The following is a 14,213-nucleotide window of genomic DNA, read 5'->3' as shown; positions in this document are numbered from 1 at the left end:
CCACCGGTGAGAGTTTCGTGATTGATACTTTTATTAACTGTAATTCCACATATGTGGTATATATGATAAACTGTGAATGCGGCCTGCAATATATTGGCTGCACAAAACGATGCCTGAAAACTAGAATCCAGGAACACATTAGGAACATTAAAATAGGTTATGACAAACATAGTCTCTCCCGTCATTACGCACTTTATCACAATAAAGATCCCTCTAGATTGCAATTCAAGGGGATAAAAGTGGTCCCCAAAGAAAGAAGGGGAGGTGACAGGATTAAAAGTCTCTCACAACAAGAGACCTTTTGGATTTATCAAATGAATTCATTGAGCCCTAAGGGGTTAAATGAAGACATTGATATTTGGTCATTATATTAGCTCTTAGTTTCTGGAATATCTGTGTGTTTATAATGACATCCATTCCTTTTTATATGTACTGTCATTGCTTTGTATCTAATTATGGCTTTCTCTTTTCCAGAAGTTCTGCCTTTCATGCGCCGAATATGTTTTTGAAATAAATCTGTTTTAGATAAAAAAAATTATGCTTTTTATATATAAATTGATTGATAATATGTTCTGTGAGACAAAGTATCACAAATCAAGAGCATTTTGCTGCACCTGTAATTGATGATGTGGCAATCAGACACCGCATTTCTGATTGGGTGAAGTGTAGTATATATATATGTACCTGCCCCCTCATTATGCATACATTCCCTGAAGAAGTAACCTGGTGTTACGAAACGCGTTGGAAGAGAGGTGTCTATGCTCTTCTCCCCCCATCTTGTGTGATTCTGGACACTGTCTACAAGCCGCCTGCCTAGTATCCCTCCCCGCTGCTGAGCATCATTGGACTGACACGCACGCTGTGCGTTCCACGAGAAGTATCGCGGAAGTTGAGGAGCGACTCGTGACGTCATCGCCGAGCGCCCAACGAGGAGTGGCGGCAAACGGTGCAGTGATCCATGGACGCTGATTCCTGCGGCTTTTTTACCACCCTGTGAGCTGTGTGCTGTGGGGCTTTCTCTATAAGGGACATATCCACACTACCCTTAAACGGAGGACGCTGTAAGGGACAGATGAGACGACTCCAGACCCATTGCATGCCGAGATCCATCCGAGGGCGTCGCACAGTGTCATCTCCTGGTGTGGTAAACCAATATACCAACTGCTTGTTTATTCTCACTTGATGTACGCAGAACTATTTACTTTTAACCATAAAGTCACATTTTTTACTTTATTACACTATGTGCGTTGTGCGCCTTGTTCTTTTGTTTTTTGTCTAGTTCCTGGGGTGTCGAGCCACCCCCAAGAAAGGCTGCAGACCCACGATTAGTGCAAGATCTACACTTAAGGTCCACAACATTGTTTGTTTAATCACGGTGCACTGTTCACTTGATATTTGCTGTTCACTAGTTATTAGCTGCGCACTATCACTTTTTTCTTCTGTTATGTATGAGGTGTAAATTATCAGCCATGGAGCTACTCATGCTTCGTTAAGAAAGTATGTTTTAAGGTGGTTCTTAAAGGTGGATAGAGAGGGTGCTACTCGGGTATTGAGAGGTGTAGGGCAATCAGTGAGAACGTTTTAAGGCGGGAGAGGGCTTTGGATATAGAAGGGGTAGAGAGAAGACATCCTTGAAAAGTGAGGAGGAGAATTGAGTGTGTGATATGGGATTTGATAGGAAACCAGGAGAGGAATTTCAGCAGGGGAGACGCTGAGACAGATTTAGGAGAGAGTAGAGTGATTCTGACAGCAGCGTTTAGGATAGATTGTAGGAGAGACAGGTGAGAGGCAAGAAGGCTGGACAGTAGGAGGTTACAGTAATCAAGACGGGAGAGAATGAGGGCCTGTGTCAGAGTTTTAGCAGTCGAGCAACAGAAGAAAGGACGTATCTTTGTAATATTGCGGAGGAAAAAACTACGCTACCTTTTTGAATGTGAGAGACGAGTCGAGTGTGATCTCTGGGCAGCATGCTTCTTCTACTGGGTGAATGATAGTACTTCCAACAGTAATGTGGAAGGCGGTAGTAGGGCCAGGTTTGGGAGGAAGTATGAGGAGTTCTGTTTTTTACATGCTACGTTTAAGTCAGTGGATGGCCATCGAGGATGATATAACAGAAAGACATTCAGAAACTTTAGTCTGTACAGCAGGTGTAAGGTCAGGGTTTCAAAAGTATATTTGTGTGTCATCAGCATAGAGGTGATATTTGAACCCAAGAGATGCAATTAGGTCACCTAGGGAGAGCGTGTACAGAGAAAAGAGAAGAGGTCCCAGGAAAGAGCCCTGGGGTACCCCCACAGAGAGATCGATAGAGGAGGAGGAGGTGTTAGCAGAAAAAACACTGAAAGTACGATGGGAGAGGTACGGGGTGGTCCAGGATAGAGCTTTGTTACGAATACCAAGAGTACAAATGCTGCAGAGAGGTCGGCTTGCTGGTTTTGAGTAATGGTATAACTGTTGCATGTTTTATGGTGGAGGGAAAGGTACCAGAGTAGAGGGAGGAGTTAAAAATGTATGTGAGTGTAGGGATTATAGTAGAATCAAGAGGTTATAGAAAATGGGAGGGAATGGGGTGAAGAGGACAAGGAGAAGAGATCAACAACGACACCTCCTCCTCTGTGACAGCAGAAAAAGAGTCAAGGAAGGCAGGGGGAGAGTTAGGAAGAGGTGTAGGATGGGAGGAGGATACAGAGGGAATGTTCTGACGTATGAATTCCACCTTTTTCCTTGAAACAGTCAACAAAGACCTGAGGTGAGGTAGAGGAAGAAGAACGGGCAGCAGAGGGTGGTCTGAGTAGGGAGTCAAAGACAGAAAAGAGTTGGCGTGGGTTAGACTTGTGCGTGCTGATTATTGAAGAAAAGTAGGTTTGTTTAGCATGAGCCTAGATCCGCCTATATATATATATATATATATATATATATCCTGAAAAGCTCTGAAGCATTGAATTCAGGGACTTGGTTCTTTTGCTCTTTATGTTGACATGTATAGTTAAGCCTGGAGAAATGCAGAAACGGCTATAAAAACTGAACTTACACCCACAGATTACATTACAAATATCAGATATACGGTAAGCATGAGGGGTAAACAAGGCTACAGCTATAGAAACCCTCTGCTAGAGATACAATATGGATCTAGGTGATATAGAAATTAAGTATGAAAATGTGCATGTGTATATATAAATATACAGAGAAATGCACACACATCATATTGATAGTATGTGTTTGTTATATATGTAACCCTTTTATCCCATCCCCCTACGTGATATGGGGGGGGGGGTACTCTTCTTCACTGGTTAGTCAGGTGTATTTGTGCTGAAACCTGCAGGTAACAGGAGGGCTGAGGGCTCCGCAGTGGTGTAGGGAGAGCCAGGACAGGGGTAGGACAGGTTACCTTGTTCTGGTCATCTCTGGGTGGTGCAGCGCCTCCAGCCAGTAGGGATCCTCTGGGGTCTTCAGAGGAGGGACCCCCACTGACACTCTTCACATACCAGAGACAGAGTTCTACCCAGCAGTATCTTTCTGTAGTTTTATTGCAGCATATCAGCACAGCAGCACAGCAGCACAGCAGCACAGTATCACAGCATCATTCCTGTCTCTCTAGCTCAGAGCCCTGGCTAGCATCATGTTCTTCTCCCCCCCCCCTCCCTCTTCCCCTCAGCATGGGGGTGGGGGGAAGGGAAGAGACAGCTTTCTTCTGTGTTGTCTTTTCTATCTCCTCATCAACACTCAACTAACTGGCTGATTAACTGAACACTTAATTTGGGAGGTATGTCCCAATTTGAATATCTCAGGGGAGTGTCTCTAACTTTGAATCATTACAAGACAAAGCTGGATACAGATTGGCCCACACACTGCAGGGGGTGTTCCAACCAATATCTACCCCTTTGATTGATAACCTCATGTTGCAATGCCCGCCCTTGAATATTGATACATATTCAAAGCTGAATACACATACAGACCTTTTGAAGGAATTAACCTTTCCACTGCCTGTTCTAACAGGACTGACAGAGGAAAAGCCCAGAACAAGAAGTAACTGCCGGGAGGCCATGTTACATATATAATAAACACAAAGATACCCAACAAGCTCTTTGAAACCCCAAACATATATGTGTGTATGTATATAAGTGTCAAAAGGAGTGCAAGTGGGCGTCGCTAAATGTATACAACAAAAAACAAACAAAGATGCCCAAAGCTACTTTCAATTTGCCAAAAATACACAGTGCAATACCTATATATTCTCTTGAAAAAGGTTCATTTAGTTTAACCCTTTGGCCAAAGCGTCTTAAGCCTGCTGCCATTTCAAGGCATGACTGTTAGCAGGTCTTAACACTACCTGAGTTAAAATTCTTATTTACCTGTATAATAACAGGAAGAATGATCTGCATTGGATCTGTCGTTACCCACCGAAATGAAACAGACCTGCCAACTTGGAAATTGGAGACGGGCGAGCTTAAACCTTGGGAGGGGAGGGGCCACTAACATCCCAAAAACAGCTGAGACCAGCTGTACAAAGTTATATATAATACACACACAAACACGCATGCTCCATAGATAATGCACATATTTTAAAAAATACCGTTTATTAATTAATAAAACACACCAATATACAGAGCTAGCAACAAAGTCACTTAAATCCCAGATACCAATCACTGGATTAGAAGATGGCTTGTACCAATTTGAGTAGGACTAATTTTGAGTCTAAGGGACAAACCATGTCCACTGTGATCTCCCTCCCAAGAAGCCAGCTAGGTCTTAACACAGTTAGGGGTCGCCGCCTGTAAGCCGCTGGGGCATTTGACCTTTGTCTGATTCTCCTTTAAATTGCGTGCTGGGAACATTTGTGTGTGTGTGTGTATATGTATATGTAAACACAGCATTTAAAAAGGGGACAGTCAAACTTATTTGCTAAAACAAGACGCTTATTGGTGACACAAACCATTGAGATGTAATTTTAGAAGAAATGGTTTGCATTTTTAATAACTCACAGGGGCCAGTGGATCTTATATCAATGATTTGATTTAACTAAATACAATGGTGTGAATTATATTTTGACAGTCATAGATGTCTTGTCCAAATATGCTTGAGCTGTGGTTTTGACTAATAAAAAAGGGCATAAGTGTAGCCAATGTGTCTTCAAGGCTATATTCCTTAAGGGGTCGCGTACCTCAAAAGTTACAGACAGAGGAAAGTAATTCATGAACTGTAAAAACATTGTTAAAAACTATAGAATACAACAATTTGTAACAAACAATAATGCAAAAGCATCAATTGAACATTTTAATAGGACATTAAAATGTGGCGATATTTTACAACTAGTAATGCTGATGATACTAAATTGTGTAAGGTAATAGAATCAGAGCAGGATGTAATTTCTCTTCAGAAGGAATTGGAGAGACTGGAAACGTGGGCAGTTGAATGGCAGATGAGGTTTAATACAGATAAATGTAAGGTTATGAATTTGGGATGCAAGAATAAAAAGGCGACTTACAAATTAAATGGAGATATATTGGGGGAATCCTTGATGGAGAAGGATTTAGGAGTGCTTGTAGACTGCAGGCTTAGCAATAATGCCCAATGTCATGCAATAGCTGCAAAGGCAAACAAGATCTTATCTTGCATCAAACGGGCAATGGATGGAAGGGAAGTAAACATAATTATGCCCCTTTACAAAGCATTAGTAAGACCACACCTTGAATATGGAGTACAATTTTGGGCACCAATCCTAAGAAAAGACATTATGGAACTAGAGAGAGTGCAGAGAAGAGCCACCAAATTAATAAAGGGGATGGACATTCTAACTTATGAGGCTAGCTAAATTAGATTTACTTACATTAGAAAAGAGGCGTCTAAGAGGGGATATGATAACTATATACAAATATATTCGAAGACAATACAAGGAGCTTTCAAAAGAACTATTCATTCCACGGGCAGTACTAAGGACTTGGGGCCACCCCTTAAGGTTGGAGGGAAGGAGATTTCACCAGCAACAAAGGAAAGGGTTCTTTACAGTAAGGGCAGTTAAAATGTGGAATTCATTGCCCATGGAGACTGTGATGGCAGATACACTAGATTTGTTCAAAAAAAGATTGGACAACTTTTTAGATGGGAAAGGTATACAGGGATATACCAAATAAGTATACATGGGAAGGATGTTGATCCAGGTATTAATCCGATTGCCAATTCTTGGACTCAGGAAGGAATTTATTTTTCCCCTTATGAGATACCATTGGATGATACAGTATGACACTGGGGTTTTTTGTTGGCCTTCCTCTGGATCAATAAGTAAGTATAGATATAGGATAAAGTATCTGTTGTCTAAATTTAGCATAGGTTGAACTTGATGGACCTACTGTACGTCTTTTTTTCAACCTCATCTACTATGTAACTATGTAGTAATATGTATAAGTACATAGCTGTGTTGTCAGATCGTCAGATCTAATATACAGTTACAATCACACAAACACATTTATGGTAATTATTTGAAAGGTAAAACGTTAAAACCTGTTTTAAAAATTAAAGATTACGTCAGGATATCAAAGTATAAGGAACTATTCAATAAATGTTATGAACAGACCTTCACAGAGGAAATATTCACAGTCGATGCGTTAAACACCACTTTATAAGGTAATGGATAGCAGCGGTTATTTCATAGAAGGTTTGTTCTACACTGAAGAGGTACAATAAATATCGTAAAATTACAACCACGTTTACAGAATTCAGCAGGTTGAAATAAAGAAGCGATTAAAAAGTAAAACCTTCTACTACGTTAAATGGCTGGGTTATCCATCATTATTTTTATCGTTGGATTGAAAAAGAACAATTAACCAGTGTTTAGAAATACAGGTCAATGGAGGACATTGTGTATTATGGGACGCTGCCTAGTAATGCCTCATATGAAACTTTCCCTCAAACCGAAATTTCAAATTATACAACAAAAATTGATAAGCCCATTATTTTAAAAGGAAAATGGGAGGTGACTTTAACAGAAATACAGTACCTTCATACATGGAATAAGTTTGAGATTTTGGAAGGTAACATATCTGTAACACAGCTATTGTAGGCACATTTAAAGCAATTTTATTGTGAAAGCTGGATATTATAGTGAAATTAATGAACTGGTTAGGGCTATTAATTACACTATTTCATCAAGGTTAAGTTGAAATATGATGACTTTGAAAGAGCAGCGTTTGCTGTTGGAACCCACGGTTTTACAGCCACAGAACGACTGATGCACATTCTCGGTATGGATTCTAATCACATCGACAATGTAGTAAAACGTGTGCGGGTATAAAAAAACGTTTTTTTATACACTTTTCCTGATATCATAGAGCATTAACATGTTGGGGACAGTTTTGTGCCACTATTACGCACAGTTGAAATTGCAGACACTAATAATTACATTATTACACAGCACTATATCAAATCTGATTACATACCAGTCAGTAAGTACCACTTTGAACGCATCACAATTGAGATAAAGGATGACCAAATAAAAATGTATCATTTAAATATGGTAAGGCGATTGTTAAACTACACTTTCATACACGCAAGTGCTCTTTGTATTGAAAATATGCCTACATGGTGACTGTTAAAAATGATGGTGAATCGCACATGTACAGTATGTACTATAGGGTACACGGCCTACCAGGGTTTCACGGGAGCGCTTATATGTATGGCCGTGGATTAGCCGGTGTTTTTCGCAGCCTTTTCAGGCGTGCGGTACTATTGTTCAGACGTTGATTAGAAATGGTAAAACCACATGTGAAAACAGCAGCACGGAACATCGCAAAGATGTGGGCCGTGCTTAAGCCACTGTGGTGAATAAAATGGTCTTGGCAGCTTGGAAGAGTACGGGTCTCGTGTACATAAGATTGTAAGCTCTTCGTAGCAGGGACTCCTTTTCCTACTTTTAAGTCTGAAGCACTTCCCTTTGTGTTATTTATATCTTATTATTTATATGATTGTACCTATTACTGCTGTGACGCGCTATGTACATTAATGACGCTATACAAATAAAGACAAACATACATGCATACATAAAAAATATTCGAAAGGAAAAGAGACACACAACATAGCATTTCCGCCCAGCACACGGCAGTTTCCAAACCAAATGGACGTACACAAAGGCAAGAAGTAGAGAAGAGCCTCATGCCGGAACGTAAACAATATCTTTTAAGCCGAATGCCACGAAAACCGATATATTTTTTTTTTAAAGCCATGGAATTTTTTTTCCACACATCCTCTGTAGAATGTACCAAATCAGAATTGGATATTTTTGAAATACAGCATACACAGACAAGCATAGAAAAAAAAGTAACAAAAAACAGAATCTGCAAAGAAAGGGTCCCAGAATTTCCAAAAATAGGGGCACTCACAGAAATGTGCAAAAATATAAAAACTTTATTTTGAACAATAATGACGGTGGTTAGAACACACAAACTAAACTGCTACAATATATACACACACATTCCCAGCACGCTCCAACTTCTAACACCCACCACATTTTATTATATTTATATATATATATATATATATATTTGTATCAATAAGAGAGCTACTGAGTGTGGCCAATGTATACAAACAAAAGACAGGGGTGCCCAATGCTACTTCCAATTGACAAAACATATAGAGTAATACGTATAAAGTATAAATACTTCAATAATAATAATAATAATTACTTGGTTATTTAATTAAAGCCTTTGGCCAAAGCGTCATAAGCCTGCATACCACGTCAAGGTAAACCAAATTAATGCAGGTCCTAACAATAAACTGTGAACCCTTCCTTTTACCTCTGGATGAGGGGAAACAACTACAGTGAGTCTTGTCCATTCAGCAAATGTGAGAACCTCCCAAGTTAAAAAGGTGGGGAGGAGTGAGCTCTGGTTATACCTTGACATTGGTATGCAGGTTTATGACGCTTTGGCCAAAGGGTTTAACTAAGTAACCAAGTAATTATTATTGAAGTATTTATACTTTTTACGTATTACTCTATGTTTTGTCAATTGGAAGTAGCATTGGGCACCCCTGTCTTTTGTTTGTATGCAGCAATAGAACAATTGTTCAAAGACCGGTGCTACAGAGTAAGCGGCAAAAAGTACATGATGAGTATTGATTGATAGTCAGAAAAAAGTAATTCTTTTAAATATACTTGATAATCTTCATTGAAAATGATCTTGTTATGGTATGTTGAAACATCTCATGTACATGATTCAGTCTATAGCTCAAATGTGGGGCTGTGTATACCTAATGAGAGTGGGATATGTGGATAATAGAGTCAGAGCCTGCCTGTGAGACTGGTCTTGCTGGTTCTCATCACCACTGATAGGTTTGTACCCCTAGAGCAAAGAAATAATTTCAAATCTTCATCCAAGAACATATATAGTAGAATGAAAAACCACCAGGGTAGTACTCATGAATAGAACATATTCTGACTCGGTTGGTGTTCTTCTAGCAAATGGGTGTCAAGATGAAATTCCAAAATGGAGAGAAAAGCGGTACACAGCAAAATGATTGTGGGGCTAAGTACATCAATTGAGGTTAACATCAATTTATTGGGATGGGTGACACTGAGGATGATGGCAACAGGTAACATAGCCCCACAATCATTTTGCTGTGCACCTCTTTGTCTCCATTTTGGAATTTTGTCCCGCTAAAGTACATTGAATGTCACAGAAAATAACACCCCCTGCTGATACACAAATAAACTCCATGAGAAGATATAATCAACAGAGAACCATAGATCTTAAGGGGTAACTACTGTACAAGTTCCCTCATGAAGTATGGATGACTGTACCCCGGTATGGTGTCAAACGTAGTAATACCAATAGGACACAGTATTTTGCCAAAACCCTGATATCTCTCGAATAAGTCAAAAAAGACCACAACCAACCATGAGGGGGATGGACTGAAAAATGCCAAGCATAAGATGCCTGCAAACTAAGATGCACTGTAGAGATTCCTAACAGGAGTAATACAGAGTGTCTATCAGGAGCAAGTATGTGCTATAAAGTAAAGTGTAGGAGTGAAAGATAATAATGTATCAATGTACCTCCAGCAGTAAACATACCAGTCACAACATACATTTAAGTAGCGGATTGGCACCGTATAATATAGTTCATCAATAATATATGGCATTACACTAGTGTGCCTCCGGTGTTCACAGAGCAAAGTTGAACCGGTCACTTCATATGAACCAGCTCGAAAGTGTCCCATCCAAAGTTAGAAAAGCTGTAGCTATAAGCAGAGGTTTGCGTAATGAAAACGGAGGACACCACACCAGAAGCAGCAAGGACATTCTCAATTCAAAAATCACCACTGAAGCCCGTTGAAAACTGCATCAATAATGTGACTGGAAATAAATCTAGACTAACATTAAATCAGACCTTATTAACAAAATCCCACTCTGAAAATCTGAGAGAGTAGGCCTAGAAAGCGGTATAACAGGCATGCTACCAATATTATGTAACCTAGATTTCTCCCAGACTTAAACATTAAGCAATTTAAGTGGAGGAATAAAGACAAGCCATTGAGAGATACTCCATTTCTAGGAGAGATAGGTCAAAGAGAGGAGGAGGGGTGTTATTTTATATTGCAGACACCTTACAATTTACCCCCCAAGCCCACCCTCTTTTGAAATCCTAGTTGGCAGAATCTGCCTCCCCTTATCTAAGCCCATCTTGTCATCTACCGCCCCCATAAAGCCCCTTTACTATCCCTGACTGATACCACCCAGTTTCTTGTCTTAATTTCCTCTCTGAATGTAGAGTGAGCTGTAAGTTCTTGGGGATTTCAACTTCAATTGGCTTGACCCTAAAAACCACAAAATCCAGATACAAATCAAGTCGCTTAACCTATTGCAACTCATTTCCCAACCCACACGGAGAAACGTGAAATCTCACAACCATTCCTTGTTAGACTGAATTCGCTCCCCAAATCCCAGCAGAATCCAATCCTCTGGCATCCTTCCTGACATTTTCAGTGACTATGCAATAGTGTACTGTGTAAGGAAAATAAAACCACCCCAATCAAGCCCTAAAATGCTCCTCACTAGAACATTTAGAAACTTTAACCCAAAACAGTTTCTGGCTGACCTTACCAACTGCCCTTGGCACAGAATCGATTTAATTCCCGACCCCGATTCTGCGCTCGACTATTTGCAATTAGAGTTCTTAAAACTCTGTGATATTCATGCTCCACTACGCAGAATAAGGGTACGTGGGGCCCACCTACCATGGGTTACAACTGACCTTATAGCACTCTACCAGTTAAGGGATGCCTTGTGGAAAAGCTTCAAAGTAACTGGCACTACCAAAGATCTTAACCGCTACAGATGCCTGCGGAACATGTGCACAAGGCAAATAAGGCATGCAAAAGCACAATATTACTCTGACAACCTGCTCCAGAATACATCAAATTCAGCTTACTTCTGGAAGGTTATCAACAATATATTCCTGCCTTCTAACCATCAACAACCAAGTAATATTACTATTACTCTGACAAACCCCACTGACATTACAAATACATTCAATGATTACTTTGTGGGGTGTGCTACTAACATATTAGCGAAATGAACCCAAACAACAAACATGAATCTCATTTTGGGAGAACCCCTATAGTCCCACTGTGACAGGGTGAAGTCAGCCACTAACAGTTATGCCTGGGAGACATATGTCTGAGTGCTTCATCCAGCACTCAGAGGGTTAACCCAGGAGGAAGGGTTGAGTAATCAGAAGGGAGCCAACACACCTGACAACCAGCATGACATATAAGGAAGTCATTGCTGGTAATCAGGTGGCTCTCTCTCAGAACTATCCTAGACAAGCTGCTATGCAGACGGATTCACAACTACAGCTCTAAAAGTCACAGTAAGAACTGTTCATATTATTTTTCTGTCTTTTTGATATGTTAATGGTAATGGATTAGCCAGCCAGCCTGATAGGCTGGAGTGTTAGAAAGTTCTCCCAATGTGGAGCAGGTTTTATTTTGCTATGTTTTGTTTATGCCTTAAAGGGACAGTGTGCCCCATGTTTAGTTATGCTGTGGAGCAATAAAGCCATTCAACTTTTGCTCTAAACCTGAAAATACAAGTGTAGACTATTGACTGACCTCGCCTACAGGCCGTCCTGCCACACCCACCCTCTCCCAACACTGCCCACAATTTTCAATTTGGCCCAGTATCCGAAGAGAAGATTACACAAGCGCTCCTCAAATTAAAACTAAGCAACCAATGTTGACCTGACTTACTAAAATCAAAGGGCCTCATGCAGTAAGCGCCGAAAAGCCAGTTTTCGCCATTTTTACACCAAAAATGCCATGGCGATTCAATAAGCGCACCGATAAGCTGCTGAAAACACAAGAAATCTGCAAATTTTTTTGCCGAAAAAAGTTTTCGGCAGCCGTGTGGTGAAAAGCCACTTTTTGGCACTTATTGCCACTTTTTTAAACATGATCAATTCTAGTAGCCCCGAGCAGCTTTTTGCAGCTGATCGCCATTCTAGAATTGAGATTTTCCTGCAAATCCGTCCCGGCAACTAAAGTTGGCAAGTTGCTGGGGAGAAGTATCGGCAAGGGCAGCGGGACGGCACTTATAAAATATTTTGGCCTTTTTCCTGCCTCCGATTGAAGCTGGGGGTCTCCGGAACTGATACCCATTAATACCAGCACCGGAGCCCCCCGGCATGCATTCGAGGCAGGAAAATTGCATTTACAGCCCACTTCATTACTTTAGCGGCTAACCGCTACGGCAATGAAGGGGTTAACCACCCGTGCCAGGTTTGTTGTGGGTAGCGGGGGTGGGTGAAGGGGGTATTTGGCCCTTAGTGGGTGTTTAGGGCTTGCAGGGGGGTTGCGCATGGACTTAACCCCTTCATTACCTTAGTGGTTAATACCGCTACGGTAATGAAGGGGTTAACCCTCCCGCTACCCACCCGCAAGGCCTAAACACCCATCATTGGGGCTAATACCCCCTTCACCCACCCCAACTACCCACAATAAAAAAACTACACACTACAGCCCCACTACCTACCTCCTCGGCACTAAATAAACATTACTATATATATATATATATATATATATATTAGAAAAGAAAAAAGAGAGAGAGTGCACGCCCCATAGCATAATACAGTACATTTATTAAGGAAAGGGGAAGGGGGGGGTAGAAAATCAACTCACAAGGGTAAGTTAAAATCAAGCCGTGTGTGAAATATATCACCGCCAACTCTGGTCACTCAGCCTCCAGACCCTGCAGTCCAACTCTCACTTGAAGCTGCTGGTAGATGTTCTCTGGTGCGTGAGTAGAAAGGCTCCTTAAAATCAATTATGTAGTCTTTGAGTTTTAGGAAAATCTCCAATCTCTGCTGGCCGCAATGTGTATCAGCGCTCGTTACGGCCCGTCATGCGCTTGCGTGATGACGCAGTTCTGTTCCCTGGCGCGTTTCGTCACGTGCTCTGACTTTCTCAAAGGGTTGCTGGTGATTCCTGCCCTCACTAAGGATTTATAGCAGCCGGTTGCTGGGTAGCTAGATCGTGTCCTTCAATAGGTTCAGAGTTCAATGGATAAGCCTATCATAGCAAGCTATTGCCTTAGATGAACGAGCATGCTGTCACAAAGTGAGGCATAATATAAACAGAAAATCGATTAGGTTAGAATATATAAAGGGAGGAGGATAGGAATAACCAAGGGATAATTGTTACTAAAGTCAAGTAATTTATCACATAAAAATCAAAACACAAGGAAACATTAATGAAACTACAAAAATGGATAGAATAAATAAATAATCAATTGAATATTGTTAATAAAATACATATATATTGAAACGTTATCTACCTAATAGGGGGACATTCGAATAAGCAATAACCCATATATAATACATCCCATAGGGAAGGATACAATGGAATTAAACATAATAATATAGTGTAGAAAAGACCAAAAAGTATCATAAATAATTATAAATGTAAATGTCCTAACAACAAAAAATGCTAAAACCAATAAATAAAGTAAAATACATTAAATTAAATAAAATAAAATTAAATTAAATAAATTGTAACTCAGTCACTATAGATTGGCATACATAATGATAACAAGATTCGGATTACAATTATTAATAATAAATAAAATAAAATAATTTGTAATATGAAAATACAAAAAAATATAATATAAAATAAAATAAAAATCAAAATAAGTGTGAATTTTATCAGACACCAAATGGTTGTTTAGA

This window comes from Ascaphus truei, chromosome 2 (assembly GCF_040206685.1).
Source record: "Ascaphus truei isolate aAscTru1 chromosome 2, aAscTru1.hap1, whole genome shotgun sequence".
NCBI classification, from domain to species: Eukaryota; Metazoa; Chordata; class Amphibia; order Anura; family Ascaphidae; genus Ascaphus; species Ascaphus truei.
This window is presented reverse-complemented; position numbering follows the sequence as displayed.